This window comes from Mus musculus, chromosome 13 (assembly GCF_000001635.26).
Source record: "Mus musculus strain C57BL/6J chromosome 13, GRCm38.p6 C57BL/6J".
Taxonomy (NCBI): domain Eukaryota; kingdom Metazoa; phylum Chordata; class Mammalia; order Rodentia; family Muridae; genus Mus; species Mus musculus.
Window position 1 is genome coordinate 66,204,289 of NC_000079.6, and position 25,828 is coordinate 66,230,116.

General features: G+C 41.9%; 1 non-coding gene and 1 pseudogene across 1 annotated transcript; one reads left to right on the forward strand and one right to left on the reverse strand.

Moving 5' to 3' along the window:
- The window catches only part of Gm17514 (predicted gene, 17514), a 65,535-nt pseudogene extending 62,749 nt beyond the window's left edge, over positions 1-2,786 (reverse strand).
- On the forward strand, positions 24,152-24,221 carry LOC115488270. The gene has a single exon (XR_003950794.1). It is a non-coding gene; the product is annotated as a small nucleolar RNA SNORD36 (small nucleolar RNA).
- Positions 24,222-25,828: the final 1,607 nt, after the last annotated feature.

The following is a 25,828-nucleotide window of genomic DNA, read 5'->3' on the forward strand; positions in this document are numbered from 1 at the left end:
ATGTTTGCTATTTTGGATGCTTCTTGTACTTTAATAGGTATTTTCTTCTTTATTTTAGAAAATTTTATTTTTATGATTTCACTGAAAATATTTTCTAGACCTTTGAGCTGATATTCTTCTTATATTCCAATAATTTCTACTTTTCACTTTCTCATATGTTGCAGTATTCCTGGTTATTTAATGCCAGGAAACATTTGGAATCCATAATTTTTGACCAATTTATCATTTTTTTCCATTTCATCTTTAGTGCCTGATAGTCTCTCTTCCCTTCATGGCCCATGGGTGAACCTTGCCTCTGTGTTGTCAATGTACAGCAAATTCAATGGCCTTCTCTTAGGGACTTAGCAAATGCTTAAGTCGTTACCTGTCTCCATCACCTGCTGCTGTTGTCAGGTATGCTTTATAAACATGAACCACCAGCTACAGCAGCTCTGTGCTTTGTTCCCTGTATCTGTTCTCTGCACATGCTCCCCCCACCCCCATTCTATTTCCCTACCCTTGTGGCTGTCTCTCTCTGCTCTCTGTCTGTGTGCCTGTCTAAAGCTCTTTTGTGCACAGCTATACCTTCCCGTATGTTTTCACTCCTTTCCCTTCGCCCAAACAACCATTTTTCCACTGTATCTATTGCATGTTTCAATTTCTCAGGACCTGCTGTGATAGGATAGCTTAGATTTCTTGGTGATATATTTTCCTGGCTATTATTCATTATATTCATTCGCTGGTGTCTAGGCCTCTATGTTTGAGGTGATTTGGTTTCTGTGTTTGTGCTGTTTGGGTGGGAGTTTTATACCTGGGTTACTGGTTGATATATGGATTTATTTACTTATTTTTGGTTTTCTGAGACAGGGTTTCTCTGTGTAGCGCTGGCTATCCTGGAATTCACTCTTTAGACCAGGCCTTGAACTCAGAATACCGCCTGCCTTTGCCTCCCAAGTGCTGGGATCAAAGGCGTGTGCCACCACGCCCAGCTGATACCTGGATTTTCACAGTGTTGACTAAGGGTTGCCTCTATGATGGACCTGTTTGGAGGGTATGTTCAAGAGGAATGCTTACTAATGTTGGAAGCTGGAAAAAGAGGCAGGCAGAAAGAGATGATCTTAGCAACCCACAAGGAGACATAGTCAGGAGAGAGATTAAGCTGCCTTTGCTGTTTGGTAAAGTGCTAGGGACAACTGTGAAAATTACATCTGGGATAGCACATAGTGTGGTAGATCTATGGAAGCTTACCTAGTGTCCTTTCAGGCATGGCATGTGGTTGAGCAGTATGTGTCTGCCCAAGTGGGGGCTGAGACTGAAGGATGAGGCAGGAAAGGAAGGGTAGGTGGGGATTATCTGTGGTAGCTACAGGAGGCATGCACAGGGGGAGAGGAAACTTGTACTGGTATTTTGTCCAGTGGTAAGGGCAACTGATATTACGGTCTGCAGTAACAGATAGTGAAGTAGGTCTTTGGACAAATTACCTAGTCTACTGGCAGGCATGGCTTGTGGTTGAACAGGAGTATTTTCCAATAATAATGGGCTCAGGCACAAGGGTGAATTGTAAAGCTCAACCAATTGTGTTTTTGAGAATGCACAAAGAACACCTGAGCAAACATCCTATGAGCAACCAGTGAAGGTGCAGCAGCAGGGTCAAGCTACATCTAGATAACTAATACACCTTGCAGGGAAAAAAAATGTTAGCTTAGTCATCATGGTTGTCAGATAGTTTTTGCCTCATGTTTGGTTCCTTCAGATTATGCCAGATATACAGTTTTCAAAATATTAGGTTGCTGACCTGTATGGAAATTCCCCAGCCTTGCTGTAACTACAATATATATTCAGCACCTCTAGACTTGGTCTCTCATTTTGGACCTGATGCCAGGTTGACTGGTGACAGATCTTTTTACTGAGCCCATAATACAAAACCTTGTGTTTTTGCATTGCAATAAGATCCTTGGTTGTCATTGAGGTTCCTGTGACTTGGGTATAATATCTTGGTGCGTTGACTGAAACTCCAAGACCTCCAGGACTCAGAACAGAGGTGTTGAAAGGTCAGCTGTTAGAATGTGTCATTGTTGTTCTTTGTATCAATGGCTTGTCTGTCACATTTGCATCCGTGTGTCTTGTTTTTCCTATTTTTCTTGATTATTCATAGAGGGAGATCATTCAAGTGTACTTGGAACCATGGTACAGTGGGTGCACTGGAGAGTTGTAGCCACAGGGCCTTGGAAGATGTTCCATAGTCTGGTATAGAGGATGGTGCGCCCTTGGTCTTAAGTGCTTGGAGGGTTAGAGCAGACTTGAAACCCTGCTTCATGAGTCACAGCTGCCATCCTGTCTTCATCTTCTCCTCTGTACACATGTATGAATCTGCTGGGTAGCCTTTACTGACACCTTGTGACTTTCTCTCATGTGTGTGGTACTTTATTATTCTGTGACTGAGAGAGGGGAAATAAGATTTTTTCCATCCTATTGATTTAGTGACTAAATCATCATCTGGGGTTAAATCCTTCTTCCTAAGAGGACCTACACCCACTAGATTGCCCATTATAGAGAGCTCTTCGAGACCCAATCCAGGGCAATATCAGGCTCTCCCTATCCTGTTTTACAGGGTGGAAAGGACAAAGACCTCATTTTCCCCCTCCTGATCAACCCTGTTCCCAGTCCATATGTGACTCTGTAGTTTTGGACTCGGAACTGTCATTAGAGGGAAAGTTGTTCTTCATCCACTGCAACAAAGTTAACATATCTCATTAGACCAGCAGTATTAATTGTAGGCTTGTGGTGCAATGTGCTTCTCTGTTCACCTTCCAGCTGCTTTAGCCACCTCTTTGGTAGCACTAGCCAGGGATCACGGGGTTAAAGATACCTCACACCAGAGCAGCAAAGCCTCTGAACTCCTCATTCCAGTGTCCTTCCCTGCTGTAAGCCAGGTGCACTCCCCATTTTTTCCTGGCTCAGCCACAAATCCACCTCACTCTTGTGGTGACAGGGGTTCCTGTCATTGATATGGTCTGCATATTGGTTTTGGGTTTTTACAATTTCCTCATTTATTATTGTCTCCATGTCATAATTGTCTTCAGTTCTCAACATTTCAGAGCTACAGACATAGTAAGGAACCTCAATTGAACGTGTGCCCTCATCAGAATGGCTGGTTGCTATGTCTGTGAGAGGTAGTGTTGATGGTATTTTGGGAAGGCTTTTCTACTGAGGGAGGCAATATTCATAAGCAAGTGGGCCTGGGCTGTATGAGAGCTAGCTGAGCATGGGACAGTGACCAAGTAAGAGAACAAGCCAAAAAACAGTGTTTGTTCTTCATTATTTTTCCTTCATATTCAAGCTCCAGTTTCTATTCTAACTTTCCAGAATGGTGGACAGTGATCTGACTGAACCATGTACAACAACCATCTACTGCCTGAGATGCTTTTGCTTGCAGGAGTCTATTCAGCAGCAGAGTAGCAAGTTAGAACAACAACAACAAAAAATGATATAAAAAGGTGATTTTGCTGCTGGACAGAAACTATGTTCTCTTTTGGAGGAATGTGGAAAATATCAAAAATTGATATGCCAAAAGTCATAGAAAGCTGTAGATGGAGCTTAACGGTTGTAGTCATAGAACCTGAAAGATTCGGGTGTTGGCAGTAATGCAACCAGAGGAAGTGGAGGTAACAGCATGTCAGTGGAAAATCGACTCTGTGAAAACTTTAGCTAGAGGTCATTTGTGTAATATTTTGGCCAATACTATTTCTTACTCAGGTTTTCCTATGAGATATTGAGTAAAGAAAACTTTAAAAATAATTGGCTGATTTGTATATTTTTATTCTATTTATATGTATTTGTTCACTTTTCCCATTTATATATTTATTCAATATACATTCCAATTGCTACCCCCTCCCCTTTCAACATTACACAGTCCCTCATCCTTAACTCCTTTTCATCTACCCAGGGAGAGTGGGGACCACGTGAGTATCCCTCAAACATGACAAGTCAAGTCTCTGAGGTCAGACAAGGCAGCCAAGTTAGAGGAACAGGTTGATAGTCAGACAACACCTTAAGGGACATTTCCACATTCTATTTGTTTCCGGTCCCATGTGAAGACTGAAGCACATTTACTACATATATGGTGGGGCCTTGGCCCACCCTGTGTCTGCTCTTGGCTGGTGAGTCACTCTCTTAAGAATCTCCTAGTGTACAGGTTAGTTGACTCGCTGGGTCTTCTAATAGACTTCCTGTTCCTTCGCAGACCCTCAATCTTTTCCCCCAACTCTTCCAAAAGACTTCCTGAGCCCTGTCCAATGATAGGCTGTCAGTCTCTGCATTTGTTTCAGTCAGGTGCTGGATGGAGACTCTCAGAGGACAGTTATGCTAAGCTACTCCTTGGTGCCCCATTCAACTCACAACCTGAACGAGGCTTTATGATGATGATAGGACACAGAGTGGTGAGTGACCCCCACCCCCCAACTCCTGGGAAGCCTGGGCCAAGGCATGTGACATTGGGCTGGGGGTGGGGGGGGCGGATCCTGATGTCACCATGAATCACTGGTGCAAGCGGTGGGGGCTAGGGGTCAGAACCTGGAGTGCCTAGTGGGCAGGGCTGAGGCTGGGTTGGAGTGAGGTGGACAGTGTCGAGGTCATGTCAGGGTTACAGGACAGTGTCATCCAGGGCACAGGGCAATATAGAGGTCATGATGGGATCAAAGGTTGGGGTTTACATATGATATCCAGGTTAGGTGTAAAGTCGGTATCCAAGTCATAGGTCAGGGATCACATAGGTGGTTGTTGGTCACTGCCACCAGGGACTGGGATCACCAAGCCATCCAGGAGACCCCGGGTGAACTCTGGCCACCCTCCAGCCTCGCCCTCTCGCCCAGCCCCCATGACAGCTGCCTGACCCAAGCCTGAGGGGGAAGAGAGAGGAGGAAGGGGGTTAAGTGGAGGGCCTGAGCATTGGCTGGATGGACCAGAAGGAGGACAGAGCAGGGTGTGACAACGCATGACCCCTCGTGACCCCTAAGCTCTCCAACATGGCCATGCCTGCAGCTGGGATCCTGCTGAGAGCTCGGGGTCATTGCCCTCGCCTTCAGGCCCTGCCTCCCAGCCTGTCCCATGGACCCCGCCCCGCCACACACATATGAACGTGCAGGAGCTCTCTGTCCCTGTGCCCGGACCCCCATGACCCTAAGTTGCTGCAGGCGCTGGAGGCGCTGGGGTGGGGCTGCTACTTCCAGTTCCCATCCCGGGAAGGTTGCCCACTAGTGATGAGCTCTTCTCATTACAGCTCCTGACCTCACTTCATCTCTGTCTCCCTCTGAGAGGCCCTCAGCTCTTGAAGACGCCTGGAAGGAGAAATGGAAGCAGGATCACTCATCCAGTCATCACTCCCAAATCTATAAGAAACTTCCATAAGGAATTTTCTTCTTTCTTTCTTTCTTTCTTTCTTTCTTTCTTTCTTTCTTTCTTTCTTTCTTTCTTTCTTTCTTTCTTTCTTTCTTTCTTTCTTTCTTTCTTTCTTTCTTTCTTTCTTTCTTTCTTCCTTCCTTCCTTCCTTCCTTCCTTCCTTCCTTCCTTCCTCCCTCCCTCCCTCCCTCCCTCCCTCTCTCTCTCTCTCTCTCTCTCTCTCTCTCTCCCTCCCTCCCTTCCTTCCTCTCTCTCTCTCTCTCTTTCTTTCTTTCTTTCTTTCTTTTTTTTCCCCCAAGATATATTTATTTATTATGTTTAGAATTCTGCCTGCTTTTACACCCGGGGGCCACAAGAGTGAGCCAGAATTCGTGGTCATCTATTCAGCTACCAAAGGAAGGTACAAAATATCACAGCACCTGCTGTAATTCATGTAACTCATGACCTTTGGGAGAACAGTTTGTGCCCTTAACCGCTAAGCTACCTGTTCTCAGTTTTTACATTTGACTTTTGCTGTCGTGGTCCCCTGAGGTGACAAGAACAGGATTGGGAATCTGCGCATGCTCAATCGCCGGAGGCGGGTTTAAAGTCTTGTCTCAAGTATTTTTCTTTTTGGAAGAAATGAACATTTTACTTAAACTTTAGAAGAGATGAGAAATAAAACTCACGTTTTCCTGGGGAGCTGCGAGCGAGCGCCACAACTCCAACGAACTCCTCCCCATTCACCGCGCCAAACTGTGGTGGTAGGCTGGAAGCAAAAACCGCATCACAGCTTTTATTTTAATCATTATTATTGATAATTAATAAAGTTCAACCTCTGACTCGCTGAAACCTGGAAATAAAGTTTCTTCCTCGGTTTATAAATGACTTCCGGTGACCACAGGGAGAAAACAAAGACCAAGGATCTCTCAGAGGCCATGAAATGAATTTCTAACCTGGAGCCAGACTCGTGATCCTGAACAGCGGAGGAGTCTAGCCTCGGCTCGGGATCGGAGTTCTCACCTGGAAGTGGGGCTATCTGGGAGGCACATAATAAACAGACACAGACTGCTTATTTGGGTGCAAACTGACAGGCGGTTTTTCAAGGCTTAGAGTTTTTCTCTCACTCTCTGCACTCCTCCCTTGCTTGCTCACAGCTCAAGGCTGGGCCCTCTGCTTTCTTCTGTGTGCTTTACACACAGGTGCCTCACAACACCACACACATGCCTCACACATGCTTCACACATGTCTCACATGCCTCACACTAGCCCTACACATACACAGCTCACATGCCTCACTAATGCCTCACACACACGCTTCACACATGCCTCACACAGGCCTCACACATGCCTCTCACACATGCCTCACACACACACACACACACACACACGCCTCATACATGCCATACACACACATACTCCACATGCATTCTCCTTTCACTCACTCACTCTCCACCTCCTCTTCTAAGCCTCTCTGGCCTTCCTCCTGCCCCAGTCTTTTATTGACACTCCAAAAGCAGGTAGAAAAAAAGACACTGTATATTCCTTGGCAAATCAAATTCAAAAGAATAATGGAATCCCACAAGAATCAACAATTAAAATTGTTCCCCAAAGTTTCCACCTTTCCCTATTCCCAGGCTTCTGGGCAAAGTAATAATAATTGCAAACTTATCATTGTTGAAACTTTAAATTTTAACTTATTATACTTAAAAGCTCAAAGCTCTGAGGTCAGCTTGCATTTTCCTGTTAAGCTCTTATGATAAAAAGGTAGGCAAATCTGCCAGGCATCAGCCAGAAAGAATCAAGTCAACCCTTAACTCAGCGGTTCCACTGGCTTTCCACCTCAGCACACTGCACACAGTGACTCTCCCGAGAGTCCCCGTGCTCTGACTTACTTTTACAAGTATAAGATTTTAAATATTCTATACTTGTTCATCCAGGAACCACTCTCAAATGCTGTGCAAAACTCATTTCATAAGTTATTTCCTTTACCGGAGTCCCGATGTTTGCTCTAGTTCATTTTCTAATCATTCCTCTCAAACGTTCTCTGCAAGTCAAGCATGAATCCGGAATTGCCATTGTGCAGTTATTGCATTGTTTCCAAAATGAGAGCACAAGCATGCACCTGGGCCTCAGTTTTTAATCTTTTAAGAATTGTGACATCAGGGAACATCTCGATTCACAGAACTCACTGTAGTAGATGGAGAAAGAAGAAAGAAAGTCGGGTATAAAAGAATTATTATCCACATCAGGGGCAACTGAAAAGCAGTCACACACGAATGAAATCTATACAGACACTGTCCAGGTCTAAGGTTGGAAGACATGGGAACAAACGATTTTTACACGGAGCTGCCACAGGCTCCTGAGATGTTTCTATCCTGGCCTGTTGCAGGCAGTCTCTGTCATGGCATGCTGACCCCAGCAGGTCATTTTCTGGGGAGCCGTTCCACCCAACTGTGCCCCCACTCAAGCCCCTGTGCCCATAGCATCCTGTAGGTGACCTCTCTCCTCCGTGTCTCAGACATCTCAGCTCTCTCTGTCTGAGTCACGTCCTCCTCTCTGTCCCTCCCCAGTGAGAATGCATCTCTGCTCAGGCAGGCTCTGGCTATTTTACACAGACTGTGAGACGTCCTGAGCCGAGTAGAGGACAGAGGTCCCCACGAGTCATCTTCATCTTCTGAGTCATTGTTCACACTCACACGGACACAGCCTGACAATTCACCCCATGGCTGAGCTCGGGGGACACCAACAACAGAGCAAGCAGGCTTCTGTGCTGTCTTTTCACGTTTTTCAGGGGGTCCTGTGGACTGGCTCCTGTTTAAATGCCCACAGTAGGCCCTTTATGTTCACAATGTTTTGTGAATTTATTTTCTGAGTCAGATTCCTCCTCTGAGGTCGGTTTCTCCTCTTGAGTCACCACGGCCCTGTCCTGAGCCACTTTTCTCAGGCTTTTCTGTGGAGAAATAAACATGTTTCTCAACCCTGAGAGAGGTCCTGGCAGCACATGGGAGTCCCCACAGTCCTGGGCACCTGTGGCTTTTCTGTCCCCTGCCTGTGCCTTCCTCAGCAGGTTGCCCACAGTAGACGCTGTGAGGGGCAGGTCTGGGCCTCCATTCCTTGTGAACTGGATTTTAATATCTCACCCTGCTCTCTCTCACAAGTCCACATCTAACATTCAGACAGAAGACAGTTAGGTGCCAGTGCCCACCTCAGTGCCTGTCTCTTTAAGAGTCTGCTCCATAATGTTTGTGAGGAACTCTGTCTTCAGACTCACTGTGTGCCATCCTGAGAGAGGCCCACTAAGTGCACACACCCCAGAGCTGATGGCTCCTGACCTAAGACGGGTGCTCATGCTGGATTTCAACAGAACAGTTAGGCCCTAAAGCCACTTACCATGCCCCTCTGCTGATGGAAGCTGGCAATAAAAACTAGAACTGACAGCTCCTGGCCTCACCTGGGCAATGATATGGCACCCAATATCCACCTGTGCTGATGGTAGTGAAAGACCCCCATTCTGGGGAGACCCTAGCTCAAGTCCCAGAATGAGCTGATGCCCCAATAACTCGAGAGAAATCATTCTTGATGTAATATCGCATGAGGTTTATTTGAATATTATCAGCATGCTGAGACTGAGCTCGTAACCCACAAGGGGCAGAGGAGATCAACCCCCAGCAGTTGCAGTTGAGGTTTTAAAAGAATGAACCATAAAGTGAGGGAAGGATAGGATAAGCATGATAAATATGGGGATGGTGAATTACAGCTCATCTCTCACTGAAAGTGAGGGGAGGATTACACCACAACGACTGGGGAAGTTGTGTAAATGTTCTTGGTCCCTTACACAATGGGTCAGATGCCTAGGTGGGTCACCCATCTCACCTTTCTTTCAGGCTGAAGGCAAAAGAACTCCATGCTGGCCTTCTTTCAGGCTGAAGGTGAAAGAACAAAGAACTCCATGCTGGGCTTCATTTCTAGGGGTCTAAGAAACCTATTGAGTTGGGGTCTTACAGCAGCAGGCAACATCAACTGTTTTTCACCGACCAAGGGTCTGAGAAACACAGTCCACCACAGCTGTCTGTGTGAATGACAGGGCATTTCACTGGAACAGGAGGAACTGAGAGTCAGACTCCATTTTTTAAAAGGCTTTTTAAATCTAAGCCAGGGCATTGTCTGATTTCAAGCCCTGGGTGTTCTAAACTCATGAGAGAAACATAGCATCCCATCTGTGAAAGTTCTCCCAGGTCAGGGCTAGGCATAAATCACAGTGAGAATGAAGCCTGCCCATGGGAATCAAGGCTGACATTCCAAAAGACAGGACACCAGGAGTGGTATTTGTGTGTTTAAATCAGACAAAGGCTCCTCAGGGGTTGAGTCTCTGGCTGAGCTGAAGGCAGGCAAGGCTTTGTCATGTAAAACGTTGCTAGGTTACCTGTGTAGAAAGAGGAAGGAGCTTTTGTTAGGGAATTAAACAAATCCTTATCTCTACTTCTAGGTGAAAGAAAATGAAAAATCAAGGTCCATGACTCATGCAGCTTGCTAGTTAGGAAGGCTTTTTGGGCCTACAGCAAAGAACAAAGGCTGTAAAGTCATCCCAGGAACTGGCTAGCCATAAAGATAGAGAAGACATACAAGAATGTCCAGATTGGCCAGGTGCCTCCCTATCTCCCACCCTTTCTACCTGGTTAAAAGTTAACCAGATGTTCTGCTGACTTAGATAAGCACCTGGCCCTCAGAATTCCTGACTCACCAACCTGCACATAATCTTTTTCTGGTGTGTAATCATTCTGTTGGTGTTTAAATGAACCAATCGTGTGAAACCGTGCCAATTCCTCCCCCAGCGCCAGACCCTTTTCTATAAAACCCCCTAGCTTTCGAGCCTTATGGTCGACAACCTCTGTCTCCTCTGTGAGATACATGTTGGCTCGGAGCTCGGTCATTAAACTACCTCGTGTGTTTGCATCAAGACGGGCTCTCGTGATTCCTTGGGTGCACACTGATTAGGGAATTGAGTCGGGGGTTTCCCCACTAGGTTCTTTCAATCTTGACAAGAAGAAAACTAAAGAAAAATCCTAAACAAATGCTTCTAATTCTAGTAAGTAGTACATACATAAGCCTGAAATTTCAATAAAAAACAAAAGACTGCCCAGATGATTCAACTCAATGATACAAAATTATCACAACCCAAAAGTTAGTATGTTTACCTACATGAAGGGAGGAGAGTTACTTGAACAGAAGAACAGAAAGTCTGAAGACACAGGATACCAGAAACTTCCCCTTAACAAACAACAAAAACATATGGAAAATATTCAGAATCCCTCATCTATATGAGATAACAGATTCCTCAATTTAGGATAGTCTTCCCTGTATATTGCAACTTACACCAAATAGCAGGTTTCTAATTTCCCAACACCTGTGATAATGGACTCCAGGCAATTTGAACAAAGGGATAGATTTGACTGAGAAATTTCAAAATATTTTCCAAAGAATACATTGTTATCAATTCATACACACACACACACACACACACACACACACACACACACACACACACACACACACACAATTATATGTGTGTCAATTTTCTTAAAAAAGAATACAGACCTTTGAGATCTGGCAATTCTTATACCTCCTGAGACAAAGAAGCAATCAATATCAACATGCCTTACAGAGCTATGATGTCTGTGTTCACTCAATACTGACATATTGCCTAAAAGGAAAAAAAAAGAATATTCAAACCCAGATGAATTTTTCTCACTGAAAACAGATTTAGTTAATTTTAGAAATCACATTTAAGGAGAATGTTATCTTAGCATAATATAGAATATTTTGCCCTTCCACTCCACTTGAGCACCGGGGTACCTTGCCAGCTGAGTCGCACGACACCCGCAAGGGCCCAGACAGGATTCCCCACGGGATCCTAAGACCTCTGGTGAGTGGAACACAGCGTCTGCCCCAATCCAATCGTGCAGAACCTGAGACTGCGATAAATAGGGAAGCAGACTACCCGGGCCTGACCTGGGGCACAAGTCCCTTTCACTCCACTCGAGCACCGGGGTGCCTTGCCAGCGGAATCACCTGACACCCGCAAGGGCCCACACAGGATTCCCCACGGGATCCTAAGACCTCTAGTGAGTGGAACACAACTTCTGCCAGGAGGCAGGTTCGAACACCAGATATCTGGGTACCTTCCCTGCCAGAAGAGAGCTTGCCTGCAGAGAATACTCTGCCCACTGAAACTGAGGAGAGAGCTAGCCTCCCAGGTCTGCTTATAGAGGCTAACAGAGTCACCTGAAGAACAAGCTCTTACCAGAGACAACTATAACAGCAAGCTTCAGAGATTACCAGATGGCAAAAGGTAAACGTAAGAATCCTACTAACAGAAATCAAGACCACTTACCATCATCAGAACGCAGCACTCCCACCCCACCTAGTCCTGGGCACACCAACACAACCGAAAATCTAGACCCAGATTTAAAAACATTTTCATGATGATGATAGAGGACATCAAGAAGGACTTTCATAAGTCACTTAAAGAATTACAGGACAGCACTGCTAAAGAGTTACAGGCCCTTAAAGAAAAGCAGGAAAAAACAACCAAACAGGTAGAAGTCCTTAAAGAAAAACAGGAAAACACATCCAAACAGGTGATGGAAATGAACAAAACCATACTAGAACTAAAAAGGGAAGTAGACACAATAAAGAATACCCAAAGGGAGGCAACGCTGGAGATAGAAACCCTAGGAAAGAGATCTGGAACCATAGATGCGAGCATCAGCAACAGAATACAAGAAATGGAAGAGAGAATCTCAATGCAGAAGATTCCATAGAGAACATCGACACAACAGTCAAAGAAAATACAAAATGCAAAAGGATCCTAACTCAAAACATCCAGGAAATCCAGGACACAATGAGAAGACCAAACCTACGGATAATAGGAGTTGAAGAGAATGAAGATTTTCAACTTAAAGGGCCAGCTAATATCTTCAACAAAATAATAGAAGAAAACTTCCCAAACATAAAGAAAGAGATGCCCATGATCATACAAGAAGCCTACAGAACTCCAAATAGACTGGACCAGAAAAGAAATTCCTCCTGACACATAATAATCAGAACAACAAATGCACTAAATAAAGATAGAATATTAAAAGCAGTAAGGGAGAAAGGTCAAGTAACATATAAAGGAAGGCCTATCAGAATTACACCAGACTTTTCACCAGAGACTATGAAAGCCAGAAGAGCCTGGACAGATGTTATACAGACACTAAGAGAACACAAATGCCAGCCCAGGCTACTATACCCAGCCAAACTCTAAATTACCATAGATGGAGAAACCGAAGTATTCCACGACAAAACCAAATTCACACATTATCTTTCCACGAATCCAGCCCTTCAAAGGATAATAACAGAAAAGAAGCAATACAAGGACGGAAATCAAGCCTTAGAACAAGCAAGAAAGTAATCCCTCAACAAACCAAAAAGAAGACAGGCACAAGAACAGAATGCCAACTCTAACAACAAAAATAAAAGGAAGCAACAATTACTTTTCTTTAACATCTCTTAATATCAATGGACTCAATTCCCCAATAAAAAGACATAGACTAACAGACTGGCTACACAAACAGGACCCAACATTCTGCTGCTTACAAGAAACCCATCTCAGGGAAAAAGACAGACACTACCTCAGAGTGAAAGGCTGGAAAACAATTTTCCAAGCAAATGGTCTGAAGAAACAAGCTGGAGTAGCCATTCTAATATCGGATAAAATCGACTTCCAACCCAAAGTTATCAAAAAAGACAAGGAGGGACACTTCATACTCATCAAAGGTAAAATCCTCCAAGAGGAACTCTCAATTCTGAATATCTACGCTCCAAATGCAAGGGCAGCCACATTCATTAAAGACACTTTAGTAAAGCTCAAAGCACACATTGCACCTCACACAATAATAGTGGGAGACTTCAACACACCACTTTCATCAATGGACAGATCGTGGAAACAGAAACTAAACAGGGACACAGTGAAACTAACAGAAGTTATGAAACAAATGGACCTGACAGATATCTACAGAACATTTTATCCTAAAACAAAAGGATATACCTTCTTCTCAGCACCTCACGGGACCTTCTCCAAAATTGACCATATAATTGGTCACAAAACAGGCCTCAACAGATACAAAAATATTGAAATTGTCCCATGTATCCTATCAGACCACCATGGCCTAAGACTGATCTTCAATAACAACATAAATAATGGAAAGCCAACATTCACGTGGAAACTGAACAACACTCTTCTCAATGATACCTTGGTCAAGCAAGGAATAAAGAAAGAAATAAAAGACTTTTTAGAGTTTAATGAAAATGAAGCCACAACGTACCCAAACCTATGGGACACAATGAAAGCATTTCTAAGAGGGAAAGTCATAGCTCTGAGTGCCTCCAAGAAGAAACGGGAGAGAGCACATACTAGCAGCTTGACAACACATCTAAAAGCTCTAGAAAAAAAGGAAGCAAATTCACCCAAGAGGAGTAGACGGCAGGAAATAATCAAACTCAGGGGTGAAATCAACCAAGTGGAAACAAGAAGAACTATTCAAAGAATTAACCAAATGAGGAGTTAGTTCTTTGAGAAAATCAACAAGATAGATAAACCCTTAGCTAGACTCACTAGAGGGCACAGGGACGGCATCCTAATTAACAAAATCAGAAATGAAAAGGGAGAAATAACAACAGATCCTGAAGAAATCCAAAACACCATCAGATCCTTCTACAAAAGGCTATACTCAACAAAACTGGAAAACCTGGACAGAATGGACAAATTTCTGGACAGATACCAGGTACCAAAGTTGAATCAGGATCAAGTTGACCATCTAAACAGTCCCATATCCCCTAAAGAAATAGAAGCAGTTATTAATAGTCTCCCAGCCAAAAAAAGCCCAGGACCAGACGGGTTTAGTGCAGAGTTCTATCAGACCTTCAAAGAAGATCTAATTCCAGTTCTGCACAAACTATTTCACAAAAGAGAAGTAGAAGGTACTCTACACAACTCATTTTATGAAGCCACTATTACTCTGATACCTAAACCACAGAAAGATCCAACAAAGATAGAGAACTTCAGACCAATTTCTCTTATGAATATCGATGCAAAAATCCTCAATAAAATTCTCGCCAACCGAATCCAAGAACACATTAAAGCAATCATCCATCCTGACCAAGTAGGTTTTATTCCAGGGATGCAGGGATTGTTTAATATACGAAAATCCATCAATGTAATCCATTATATAAACAAACTCAAAGACAAAAACCACATGATCATCTCGTTAGATGCAGAAAAAGCATTTGACAATATCCAACACCCATTCATGATAAAAGTCTTGGAAAGATCAGGAATTCAAGGCCCATGCCTAAACATGATAAAAGCAATCTACAGCAAACCAGTAGCCAACATCAAAGTAAATGGAGAGAAGCTGGAAGCAATCCCACTAAAATCAGGGACTAGACAAGGCTGCCCACTTTCTCCCTACCTTTTCAACATAGTACTTTAAGTATTAGCCAGAGCAGTTCTACAACAAAAGGAGATCAAGGGGATACAAATTGGAAAAGAGGAAGTCAAAATATCACTTTTTGCAGATGATATGATAGTATATATAAGTGACCCTAAAAATTCCACCAGAGAATTCCTAAACCTGATAAACAGCTTCGGTGAAGTAGCTGGATATAAAATAAACTCAAACAAGTCAATGGCCTTTCTCTACACAAAGAATAAACAGGCTGCGAAAGAAATTAGGGAAACAACACCCTTCTCAATAGTCACGAATAATATAAAGTATCTCGGCGTGACTCTAACTAAGTGAAAGATCTGTATGATAAAAACTTCAAGTCTCTGAAGAAAGAAATTAAAGAAGATCTCAGAAGATGGAAAGATCTCCCATGCTCATGGATTGGCAGGATCAACATTGTAAAAATGGCTATCTTGCCAAAAGCAATCTACAGATTCAATGCAATCCCCATCAAAATTCCAACTCAATTCTTCAACGAATTAGAAGGAGCAATTTGCAAATTCATCTGGAATAACAAAAAACCTAGGATAGCAAAAACTCTTCTCAAGGATAAAAGAACCTCTGGTGGAATCACCATGCCTGACCTAAAGCTTTACTACAGAGCAATTGTGATAAAAACTGCATGGTACTGGTATAGAGACAGACAAGTAGACCAATGGAATAGAATTGAAGACCCAGAAATGAACCCACACACCTATGGTCACTTGATCTTCGACAAGGGAGCTAAAACCATCTAGTGGAAGAAAGACAGCATTTTCAACAATTGGTGCTGGCACAACTGGTTGTCATCATGTAGAAGAATGTGAATCGATCCATACTTATCTCCTTGTACTAAGGTCAAATCTAAGTGGATCAAGGAACTTCACATAAAATCAGAGACACTGAAACTTATAGAGGAGAAAGTGAGGAAAAGCCTTGAAGATATGGGCACAGGGGAAAAATTCCTGAACAGAACAGCAATGGCTTGTGCTGTAAGATCAAGAATTGACAAATGGGACCTAATGAAACTCCAAAGTTTCTGCAAGGCAAAAGACACCGTCAATAAGACAAAAAGACCACCAACAGATTGGGAAAGGATCTTTACCTATCCTAAATCAGATAGGGGACTAATATCCAACATATATATAGAACTCAAGAAGGTGGACTTCAGAAAATCAAATAACCCCATTAAAAAATGGGGCTCAGAGCTGAACAAAAAATTCTCACCTGAGGAATACCGAATGGCAGAGAAGCACCTGAAAAAATGTTCAACATCCTTAATCATCAGGGAAATGCAGATCTAAACAACCCTGAGATTCCCCCTCACACCAGTCAGAATGGCTAAGATCAAAAATTCAGGTGACAGCAGATGCTGGCGTGGATGTGGAGAAAGAGGAACACTCCTCTATTGTTGGTGGGATTGCAAGCTTGTACAACCACTCTGGAAATCAGTCTGGAGGTTCCTTAGAAAATTGGACATAGTACTACTGGAGGATCCAGCAATACCTCTCCTGGGCATATATCCAGAAGATGCCCCAACTGGTAAGAAGGACACATGCTCCACTATGTTCATAGCAGCCTTATTTATAATAGCCAGAAGATGGAAAGAACCCAGATGTCCCTCAACAGAGGAATGGATACTGAAAATGTGGAACATCTACACAATGGAGTACTACACAGCTATTAAAAAGAATGAATTTATGAAATTCCTAGCCAAATGGATGGACCTGGAGGGCATCATCCTGAGTGAGGTAACAGATTCACAAAGGAACTCACACAATATGTACTCACTGATAAGTGGATATTAGCCCAAAACCTAGGATACCCAAGATATAAGATACAATTTGCTAAACACATGAGACTCAAGAAAAATGAAGACTGAAGTGTGGACACTATGCCCCTCCTTAGAAGTGGGAACAAAACACCCATGGAAGGAGTTACAGAGACAAAGTTTGAAGCTGAGACGAAAGGATGGACCATGTAGAGACTGCCATATCCGGGATCTACCCCATAATCAGCATCCAAACGCTGACACCATTGCAAACAAAGTAAAGATATCATAATGTATGAATTGATTGTTGATGTTTGTCACATTTTTTTCCAATAATAATCTTGAGGAACTCAATATAAGTATGTAGGCTAAAATCTTACCACATTCTTTGTAGTCACAGATTACTTTTGGTATTATTAAAGGTCACCAAAGACTACTGTGATATGTAATAGCTTTGATATATTGAGTCCATAGTAAAGAGTTTACTCTTGTTTAAAGATACCAAAAAGTGCAAAACCTTAACCTATTGACTGTGTTTATGGGTTTTCTCTGCATTATGACTTTTTCTCATGGATTCTCAGCTTACTGCTATGTCCAAAGGCTTGAACACATTGCTTATCCATAGGCTTTCTCTCCACGATGTGTTCTTTTATGTTCATAGATAACTGTGTTGTGAACAGTTTTTAATCACATTGATTACATTTAAGATTTTTCTCCAATATGTATTCTGTTATGTATTTGAAGAGAACTATGATATCTAACTGTCAGGAACAAGCAAAAGAAACTTGTCCTAAGGACTGCCTTTTTCTTATCACTCTCCATTTAAGCTGGGTTTGAAACTAAGTTCAAGTCCCAAGTCCTAGGGGACCTGTGTACTTCACAATATCCGGCCAGGTTTCACTATTCATGTTTTGTTCCCACCAAAATGATGACTGTTCCTAAGTATAATTTCTGTTACTTGTGTTTTATTCCTCAAAACATAGTGCCCGTTCCTAATCACAAAAGAACAAATGGCTATGATACCCTAGACCATAAAACCTACATCTTGTATCATTTGACATAAAGTAACAACAGAGAAAAATCATGATGTGGGGGGATGTAGCTGTAACTTGGCACAGGATGTTGTGGTTTCAATCCTGCAGCTTATATACTTTTATATAACCTGAAGGTTTGGAAGATGTATAACTTTCTGATTCAAGGAGGGGCTGGGGTATTGCAGCTAAGCTTCTGAGTATATTTTTGGCCCTTATTGATGAGTAGTGACTTGATTATAATAAATTATTATCATTTGCATTGTCCTGTGTTTGAGATGTGTTGGACCTCAGTCACCCCATACCATAAAGGCTTTATCACATTGCTGGTATTCATAGAATTTCTCTCTAGTATTAATAGTTTCATAATGATGAAAACTATAGAGGTGTGCAAAAGTTTCACCATACTAACTACATTCACAGAATTTCTTCCCAGTACAAATTCTTATATGATGAAGAAGACTACAGAATTGTGCAGTGGCTTCACTATATTAATTGCACTCACAGGGTTTCTGTCTTAGAATTTCCATTGCTAGGAATAGATTCCATGACCAAGGCACCTCTTGTAAAAGCTAACATTTAATTGGGGCTGGCTTACAGTTTTAGAGGTTTAATCCATTTTCATCATAGCAATAAGCATAGTGGGCATGCAGGTAAACATAATGCTGAAGAAGGAGCTGAGAGTTCTGCACCTTGATCCACAGGCAACCAGGAAGAGACTGTCTTCTAGGGATCACACAGGAGGGTCTCTTCAGCACTGGTGGAACTTCAAAGACCACCCTAACATTGATGCACTTCCTACAACAAGGCCACACCTCTGACATTGCTACTCCTTGAGTCAACCGATTTCAAGATACCACATTCCATTTGCTGGCCCACATTTCATTGTTCAAACACATGGGTGTAGGGGGACCACACTTACACATAGCATAAAATAAAATACATCAAAATACATGCGATTCAAATTCAAAAGGACTCATCATCTATAGCAGTCTCACAAATAAATAAAGTCCAAAGTTCATCATCTGAGATTCATCCAATCACCTAACTATAATCCCCTATATTTACAAAAACAAATAGCACATTACATACTTCCAAATTGACAGGATATACTTCCCTTTTCCCTGTGTAGCCGTGGCTGTCGTGGAACTAACTCTGTAAACCAGGCTGGCCTAGAACTCAGAAATCCACCTGTCTTTGCCTCCCATGTGCTGGGATTAAATCGCAAACCACCACTGCCCAGCTACTTTTCTATTCCTAAATAGCATTGTGAGGAAATACTGGACCAAAGAAGGTCAATCTCCAAACTCTGCATATCCATGTCTGATTTCAAGTGTTCTTCAAACCCTTTCTGCTTATTTCACTCCAGCACAATTCTTTCTCTTTGGCTGGACTTATTTCAGGAAAGCAGTTTTCCTGAGCACTTATCCCATAGCTCTAGCATCTCAAAATCTTGGGGTCTCCAAGGTAACTACAATATTACATCTTCATGTTCCACTGGCTGGGATCTACACATGATCTTTCGCACTCCTCAAAAGAAAGTGGGTCACTTCTCCAGCTCTTTTCTCTATAGCACCCTAGGTTCTGGTTGACTTCACTCTACAGCTGTTGCTGTTCTTTCTACTCATCCCATGGGACTTACACCTTCAATATGCTGGGTTTTCCTGCTGTAACAGGGGTGCACTGCTTTCCTCTCAAATACTCTCTTCATTGTGCCATGTCTTAGCTGCTCTACATGACACCTTCATGCCTTCGAAACTAAGACCACCTGGGTGGTTCTCACACATGACCAAGTCCAGAAGCATCATAAGGTACAACTTTGGGTATCTCTGGAACACAGCATCTTTGTCCTTCCAGAAAACACTTACCAGAAGGTTCCACTTCAGTGATGCTGGTTTCTTCTTCACCACCCCTAATTTTTATCTACAGCTAACCAACATCAATCGTCTCAGTAGTCCCTTCTACACTTGCCTCTAAAGCCAGAGCCACAGGGACAAAGCTACTTGCTGGGGCTGGACCATGGCCTTTCTATTACATGATCACCAGCTTTCAAATTTTCAACAACTTCACTGCGTAAGCTTGGTTGTCCTGGAACTTGCTCAGTAGATTTACCTTGAATTCAGAGATCTGTGTATCCCTGTTTATTGAATGCTGGGATAAAAAGCATGGAAAACCATGCCTGGACTTAAGCTTTTCTTCACCTAAAATTCTGCACCAGGATGACTTGATCCAGATTATCTGCTTGACTCTTATCTCCTGGGATTAACAGCATGTACCACCATGCCTGAACCTAAGAATTTCCATCTAGATGTTAAATTGTAAACTCAGAACAGTAATCACACTCCATCCCTTGTTAATTTGAAAAATATTTATATCTCCTTATGTCCACATGAAAAGAATAACCAGGTAAAAATCATTCCTAATGTGATAGAGTTCTCCTTCCTAAAACTGCACATGCATAAGATTACCTGGATGGAATCTTGCCTTAACATCACCTTGCTCTTAATGTCATATAATATTTTTTATCACAAGATATAGGTTCATTAAACATCTTAGTGAGTCTTTTTCTTTCTCTTTCTCTCTCTCTCTCTCTCTCTTTCTCTCCCTCCTTCCTTCCTTCCTTCCTTCCTTCCTTCCTTCCTTCCTTCCTTCCTTCCTTCCTTCCTTCCTTCCTTCCATCCTTTCTATCTTTCTTTCTTTCTTTTTTTGAGGCAGGGTTTCTCTGTGTAGCCCTGTCTATCCTGGAACTCACTTTGTAGACCAGGCTGGCCTTGAACTAAGAAATCTGCCTGCCTCTGCCTCCCAAGTGCTAGGATTAAAGGTGCGTGCCACCACACTAAGTGAGCCTTTTCTTATTGAACCTTACATTTTATATTTTTCCATTCTAATATTATGCTTGATCAAAACAATCAGCATGAGAGTAAACACAGGACAAAGGCTATGCTGGCTTTCCTCATACTTCTTTTGTCAATGCAACACTCTTCAGACAAGGTCAAAAAGCAACAACATTCTTAAGCAAAACATCATAAAAAACATATATAGAGTTCAAATAGCTCTGCAGTATCTATGTGTTGCACATTCCTCCTAAAGTGTCCCATTAAGTTCCACTTAATGCATGTACAAATTCATTGTCTAAAATTCCACATTGCTTCAAACAAAAACATGGCCAGGCCTATCATAGCAATAATTAAGTCTGGGGTCCTAACCTCTGTTTTAGAAAGAATTTCCATTGCTCAGAAGACAAACTGTGACCAAGGCAACTGTTTTAAAGGTAAATATTTAATTGGGCCTGGCTTACAGTTTCAAATATTTAGTTTGTTACCATTATAGCAGGAAGCATGGCAGCATGAAGGCAGCTATGATGCTAAAGAAGGAGCTGAGAGTTCTCCATCTTCATGAGAAGGCTGGCAGGAAGAGACTATCTTCCAGCCAAACATTAGGTGGGGCTGTTTTATACTGGCCAAAGCTACAAACACCACCACCCCAGTAATTCACTTCCTTCAAAAAAGTAACATCTATTCCTACAAGACATACCTACTAATAGTGCCACTGCTTAGGGCCAAGCATATTCAAATTGACATAGTTTATATCTACTATAAATACTTTAATACATTTAAATATGATTAGGACATGCAAAGGCTTTACCACATTGGTTATATTGACAAGGTTTCTCTCTAGTATGTGTTCTTTTATGTATTCAGAGACTACTGTGGCATGTAAAGGATTTTCCAACTTGACAACATTCACAAATGTTGGGAGCCAACTGCAGCTCACAAGAAAAGGGGTACACCTGGGAGGCAGACTGGAGCTGAAAGAGAACTAGATGGTCTGGAGAAATAATGGAGCTAAGTCAAGGTTCCTGATCAAAGCTCAAATGTTTAATAGCAAATGTGCTTATAAAGGGGAGGAGACCCATTCCTGCCAATCCATTCTTGGTGCCTGGAACCAGCTGCAGGTGAGGACAGTGCAGGACAGGGTGTAGTCTTTGGAATATCTCAGGGGCCTCTTAGCAGGCAGCAACCTCTTGAAGGAGAACAGCAGCAGTGGCTTAACAACAGAGCCATCTAGGCAGGAAGGCTCCACCCAAGGTGGTCTAATTCTCAGTGGCAGCAAGGTCAAAGTCTGGATCAGCCTGCTTCAGGCTGGGAGAGCCTACTCAAAATATTTCTCTACATTATGTGTTCTTTTATGTCTTTGGGGACTATAGTGATATGCATAGACTTTTCCACATTTATTGCATTTGTAAGGTTTCTCTAAAACGTGTGTTCCTTTAAGTATTTGGAGAGTACAGTGACACGCAAAGGCTTTAACGCTTTTATTACGATCACAGGGCTTCTCTCAACTATGTGCTCATTTATGTACTTGGAAATGACTGTGATATGTAAATGTTTTCTCACATCAATTACATTCATAAGGTTTCTCTCCTGCACAGTTTTTCTGTGTATTTGGAGATGACTGTGGCCTCAAAAGGGTTTACCTTATTCATTATATTCATGCAGTTTTTCTGCCATATGTGTTCTTTTATGTATGGGGTGATGACTGTGTCACACAAGGGATTAGTACTCTGGAAAAAGGAAACAGTTACCTTTTTGAATGTGTTCATTTAAGTAGTTGCAGATGAGAGTAAATTGTCAATGTTTTTACCACAGTGATTACAATAATGAGGGTTCTCCCCAGTGTGGTGTATTTTGTGTACGTGGGAAGAATTATGACATGCAAAGGCTTTATTGCATTGACAACATTCATGAGGTTTCTCTCTTGTATGTGATCTTTTATGTCATTGCAGATGACTGTGACTTGAAATGCTTTACAACACTGATTACATTCATAAGGTTTCTCTCCTGTATGTGTACTTTTAAAATAATGGAGATTACAAAGTTGCGAAGTCTTTACCACATTGATTATGTTCATGAGGTTTCTTTCCCGAATGGGATCTTTTATTTTTGGAGACTAGTGGAACATGCAAAGACTTCATTACCACATTGCTTACATTCATAAGGTTTCTCTCCAAAATGGTTTGGTTCTTTTATCTTTTTGATATAATTACTTTGTGAAAAGGCTTTTACCACATTGGTTACATTAAGATTTCTCTCCACTATGAGTTTTTTTTTTTTTGGTCTTTGTTGACTTCTCCCTTGTGAAGAGTCTTTCCACATTGATAATTATCCTAAGATTACTCTCCAGTATGGGTTCTTTTATGACATTGGAGATGAGTGGATGTAGCAAGGGCTTTACCACACTGATTACATTCATAAGGTTTCTCTCCAGTATGGGTTCTTTTATGATATTGGAGATGACTGGATGTAGCAAAGGCTTTACCACATTGATTACATTCATAAGGTTTTTCTCCAGTATGGGTACTTTTATGATATCTGAGACCACTGTGACAGGAAAAGGCTTTACCACATTGATTACATTCATAAGGTTTTTCTCCAGTATGGGTTCTTTTATGACGGTGGAGATGAGCGGGTCTTGCAAAGGCTTTACCACATTGATTACATTCATAAGGCTTCTCTCCAGTATGGGTTCTTTTATGATATATGAGACTATTGTGACAGGAAAAGGCTTTACCACATTGATTACATTCATAAGGTTTCTCTCCAGTATGGGTTCTTTTATGACGGTGGAGATGAGCGGGTCTTGCAAAGGCTTTACCACACTGATTACATTTATAAGGTTTCTCTCCAGTATGGGTTCTTTTATGATGTTGGAGATAAGCAGGTCTTGCAAACGCTTTACCACATTGATTACATTTATAAGGTTTTTCTCCAGTATGGGTTCTTTTATGATATGTGAGACTATTGTGACAGGAAAAGGCTTTACCACATTGATTACATTCATAAGGTTTCTCTCCAGTATGGGTTCTTTTATGATGTTGGAGATAAGCAGGTCTTGCAAAGGCTTTACCACATTGATTACATTCATAAGGTTTCTCTCCAGTATGGTTTCTTTTATGATATCTGAGACTATTGTGACATGAAAAGGCTTTACCACATTGATTACATTCATAAGGTTTCTCTCCAGTATGGTTTTTTTTGTGATACCTGAGACTACTGTGAGAGGAAAAGGCTTTATCACATTGATTACATTCATAAGGTTTCTCTCCAGTACGGGTTCTTTTATGACAGTAGAGATGACTGGGTCTTGCAAAGGCTTTACCACATTGATTACATTCATAGAGTTTCTTCCACCTATGACTTCTTACATGCCTGGAATGATAATTGGCACATGTGAAAGCTTTGACACACTCATTACCTTTATCGATCGTTTTATCTATATTAATTAATTTTACAAGTTGGTCTAATAATAAAGAATTATCAGTTCTCAAGCTTTTATCACTTTGCATGTTCATGGTGTTCTCCCTCTCTATGAGTTGTTTTGCCTCTTTGATAACACCCGTGATGGTAAAAGCATTTATAACATGGCTTATATATGTATATGTAACAACCTTTTTCTATATGAGATTTCTATATGATGTATTTCCTGTACCTGAAGAACAATGAAACAATGCAGAGCTTTTTATAACTGATTGCATTCATAATTTCCCTGTAGTGTGAATCACAGCATATTAGCACTGTGAAGCAGGACAAACAGATGAAATTCCAGATTTTTTCCTCAGTGTGACTTTGAAGATATTCTCAGTAAAGTCAGAAAACCAATTCATCAAAAACTCCTATCATGTTCAGAAAGTCTAACAAAGTCAGAAAACTACATATCTTCTCATTGTTCTGGAAAGATGTTTGTTGCTCTTTTCAATGTTCATAGACTCTCATGGTTTTGCCCATTTGACACTTGATATACCCATTAAAAGAAGAACAAATGAAAGTTTTCCACATTGCATTCACAACAGTTGACATATTGTTCCTTGTAGACATGCTATATATGGATTAAGGTTTCTCCACTCAACAGTCTTGACTCTCATAAACTGACCTCTCAATAAAATGAGTCTGGAAGAATATAAGTATCACCAACTTTACCTTGGAATATATATATACACATCACTATTCAATGTGCAACATTTAAATATTATGAGACTATACAGAGTGGTAGTTCCATAGCATAGGTTTAATGGAACTACAAATCAAATAAAGGGATCTCTTAAGGCATTGTTTCCTTGTTTCCATTCTTAGAGGAATGCCTTGAACCACAAATCAGATAATAGACTCTGAGGTACATGAACTTGCAAGAATATCATAATCATAGCTACAGGTAATGGACTGATATTTGACACTCTTGCTTTTCTTTAGTGTTGGGAGCCGCGCCCACATTCGCCGTTACAAGATGGCGCTGACATCCTGTGTTCTAAGTGGTAAACAAATAATCTGCGCATGTGCCGAGGGTGGGTCTCCACTCCATGTGCTCTGCCTTCCCCGTGACGTCAACTCGGCCGATGGGCTGCAGCCAATCAGGGAGTGACACGTCCGAGGCGAAGGATAATTCTCCTTAATAGGGACGGGGTTTCGTTTTCTCTCTCTCTCTTGCTTCTTGCACTCTGGCTCCTGAAGATGTAAGCAATAAAGCTTTGCCGCAGAAGATTCTGGTTTGTTGCGTCTTTCCTGGCCGGTCGTGAGAACGCGTCTAATAACAATTGGTGCCGAATTCCGGGACGAGAAAAAACTCGGGACTGGCGCAAGGAAGATCCCTCATTCCAGAACCAGAACTGCGGGTCGCGGTAATAAAGGTTCCCGTAAAGCAGACTGTTAAGAAGGATTCAACTGTATGAATTCAGAACTTTTCAGCTGGGGAACGAGAGTACCAGTGAGTACAGCTTTACGAGGTAAGTCTGATCTTGAACTTTCTAAGGAAATTCAAGACAGTCTATCAGAAGTAAAGTGGAAAATGGCTTTGCAAGGTATATTTGGCCTTGAATTTTTTCTGGTGTTAGGAGCCCTTTTGTTCCTTTTCACATGTTATCAAGTGATTAAGATAGGGCTGAAAATTCTAGAGGAAATTCAGGACAAGCTATCAGAAGTAAAGCGGGGAGAGAGAGTAGGAACAAAGAGGAAATATGGTACACAAAATAAGTATACAGGCCTTTCCAAGGGTCTTGAACCCGAGGAAAAGTTAAGGTTAGGTAGGAATACCTGGAGAGAGATTAGAAGAAAAAGAGGAAAAAGGGAAAAGAAGAAAGATCAATTAGCG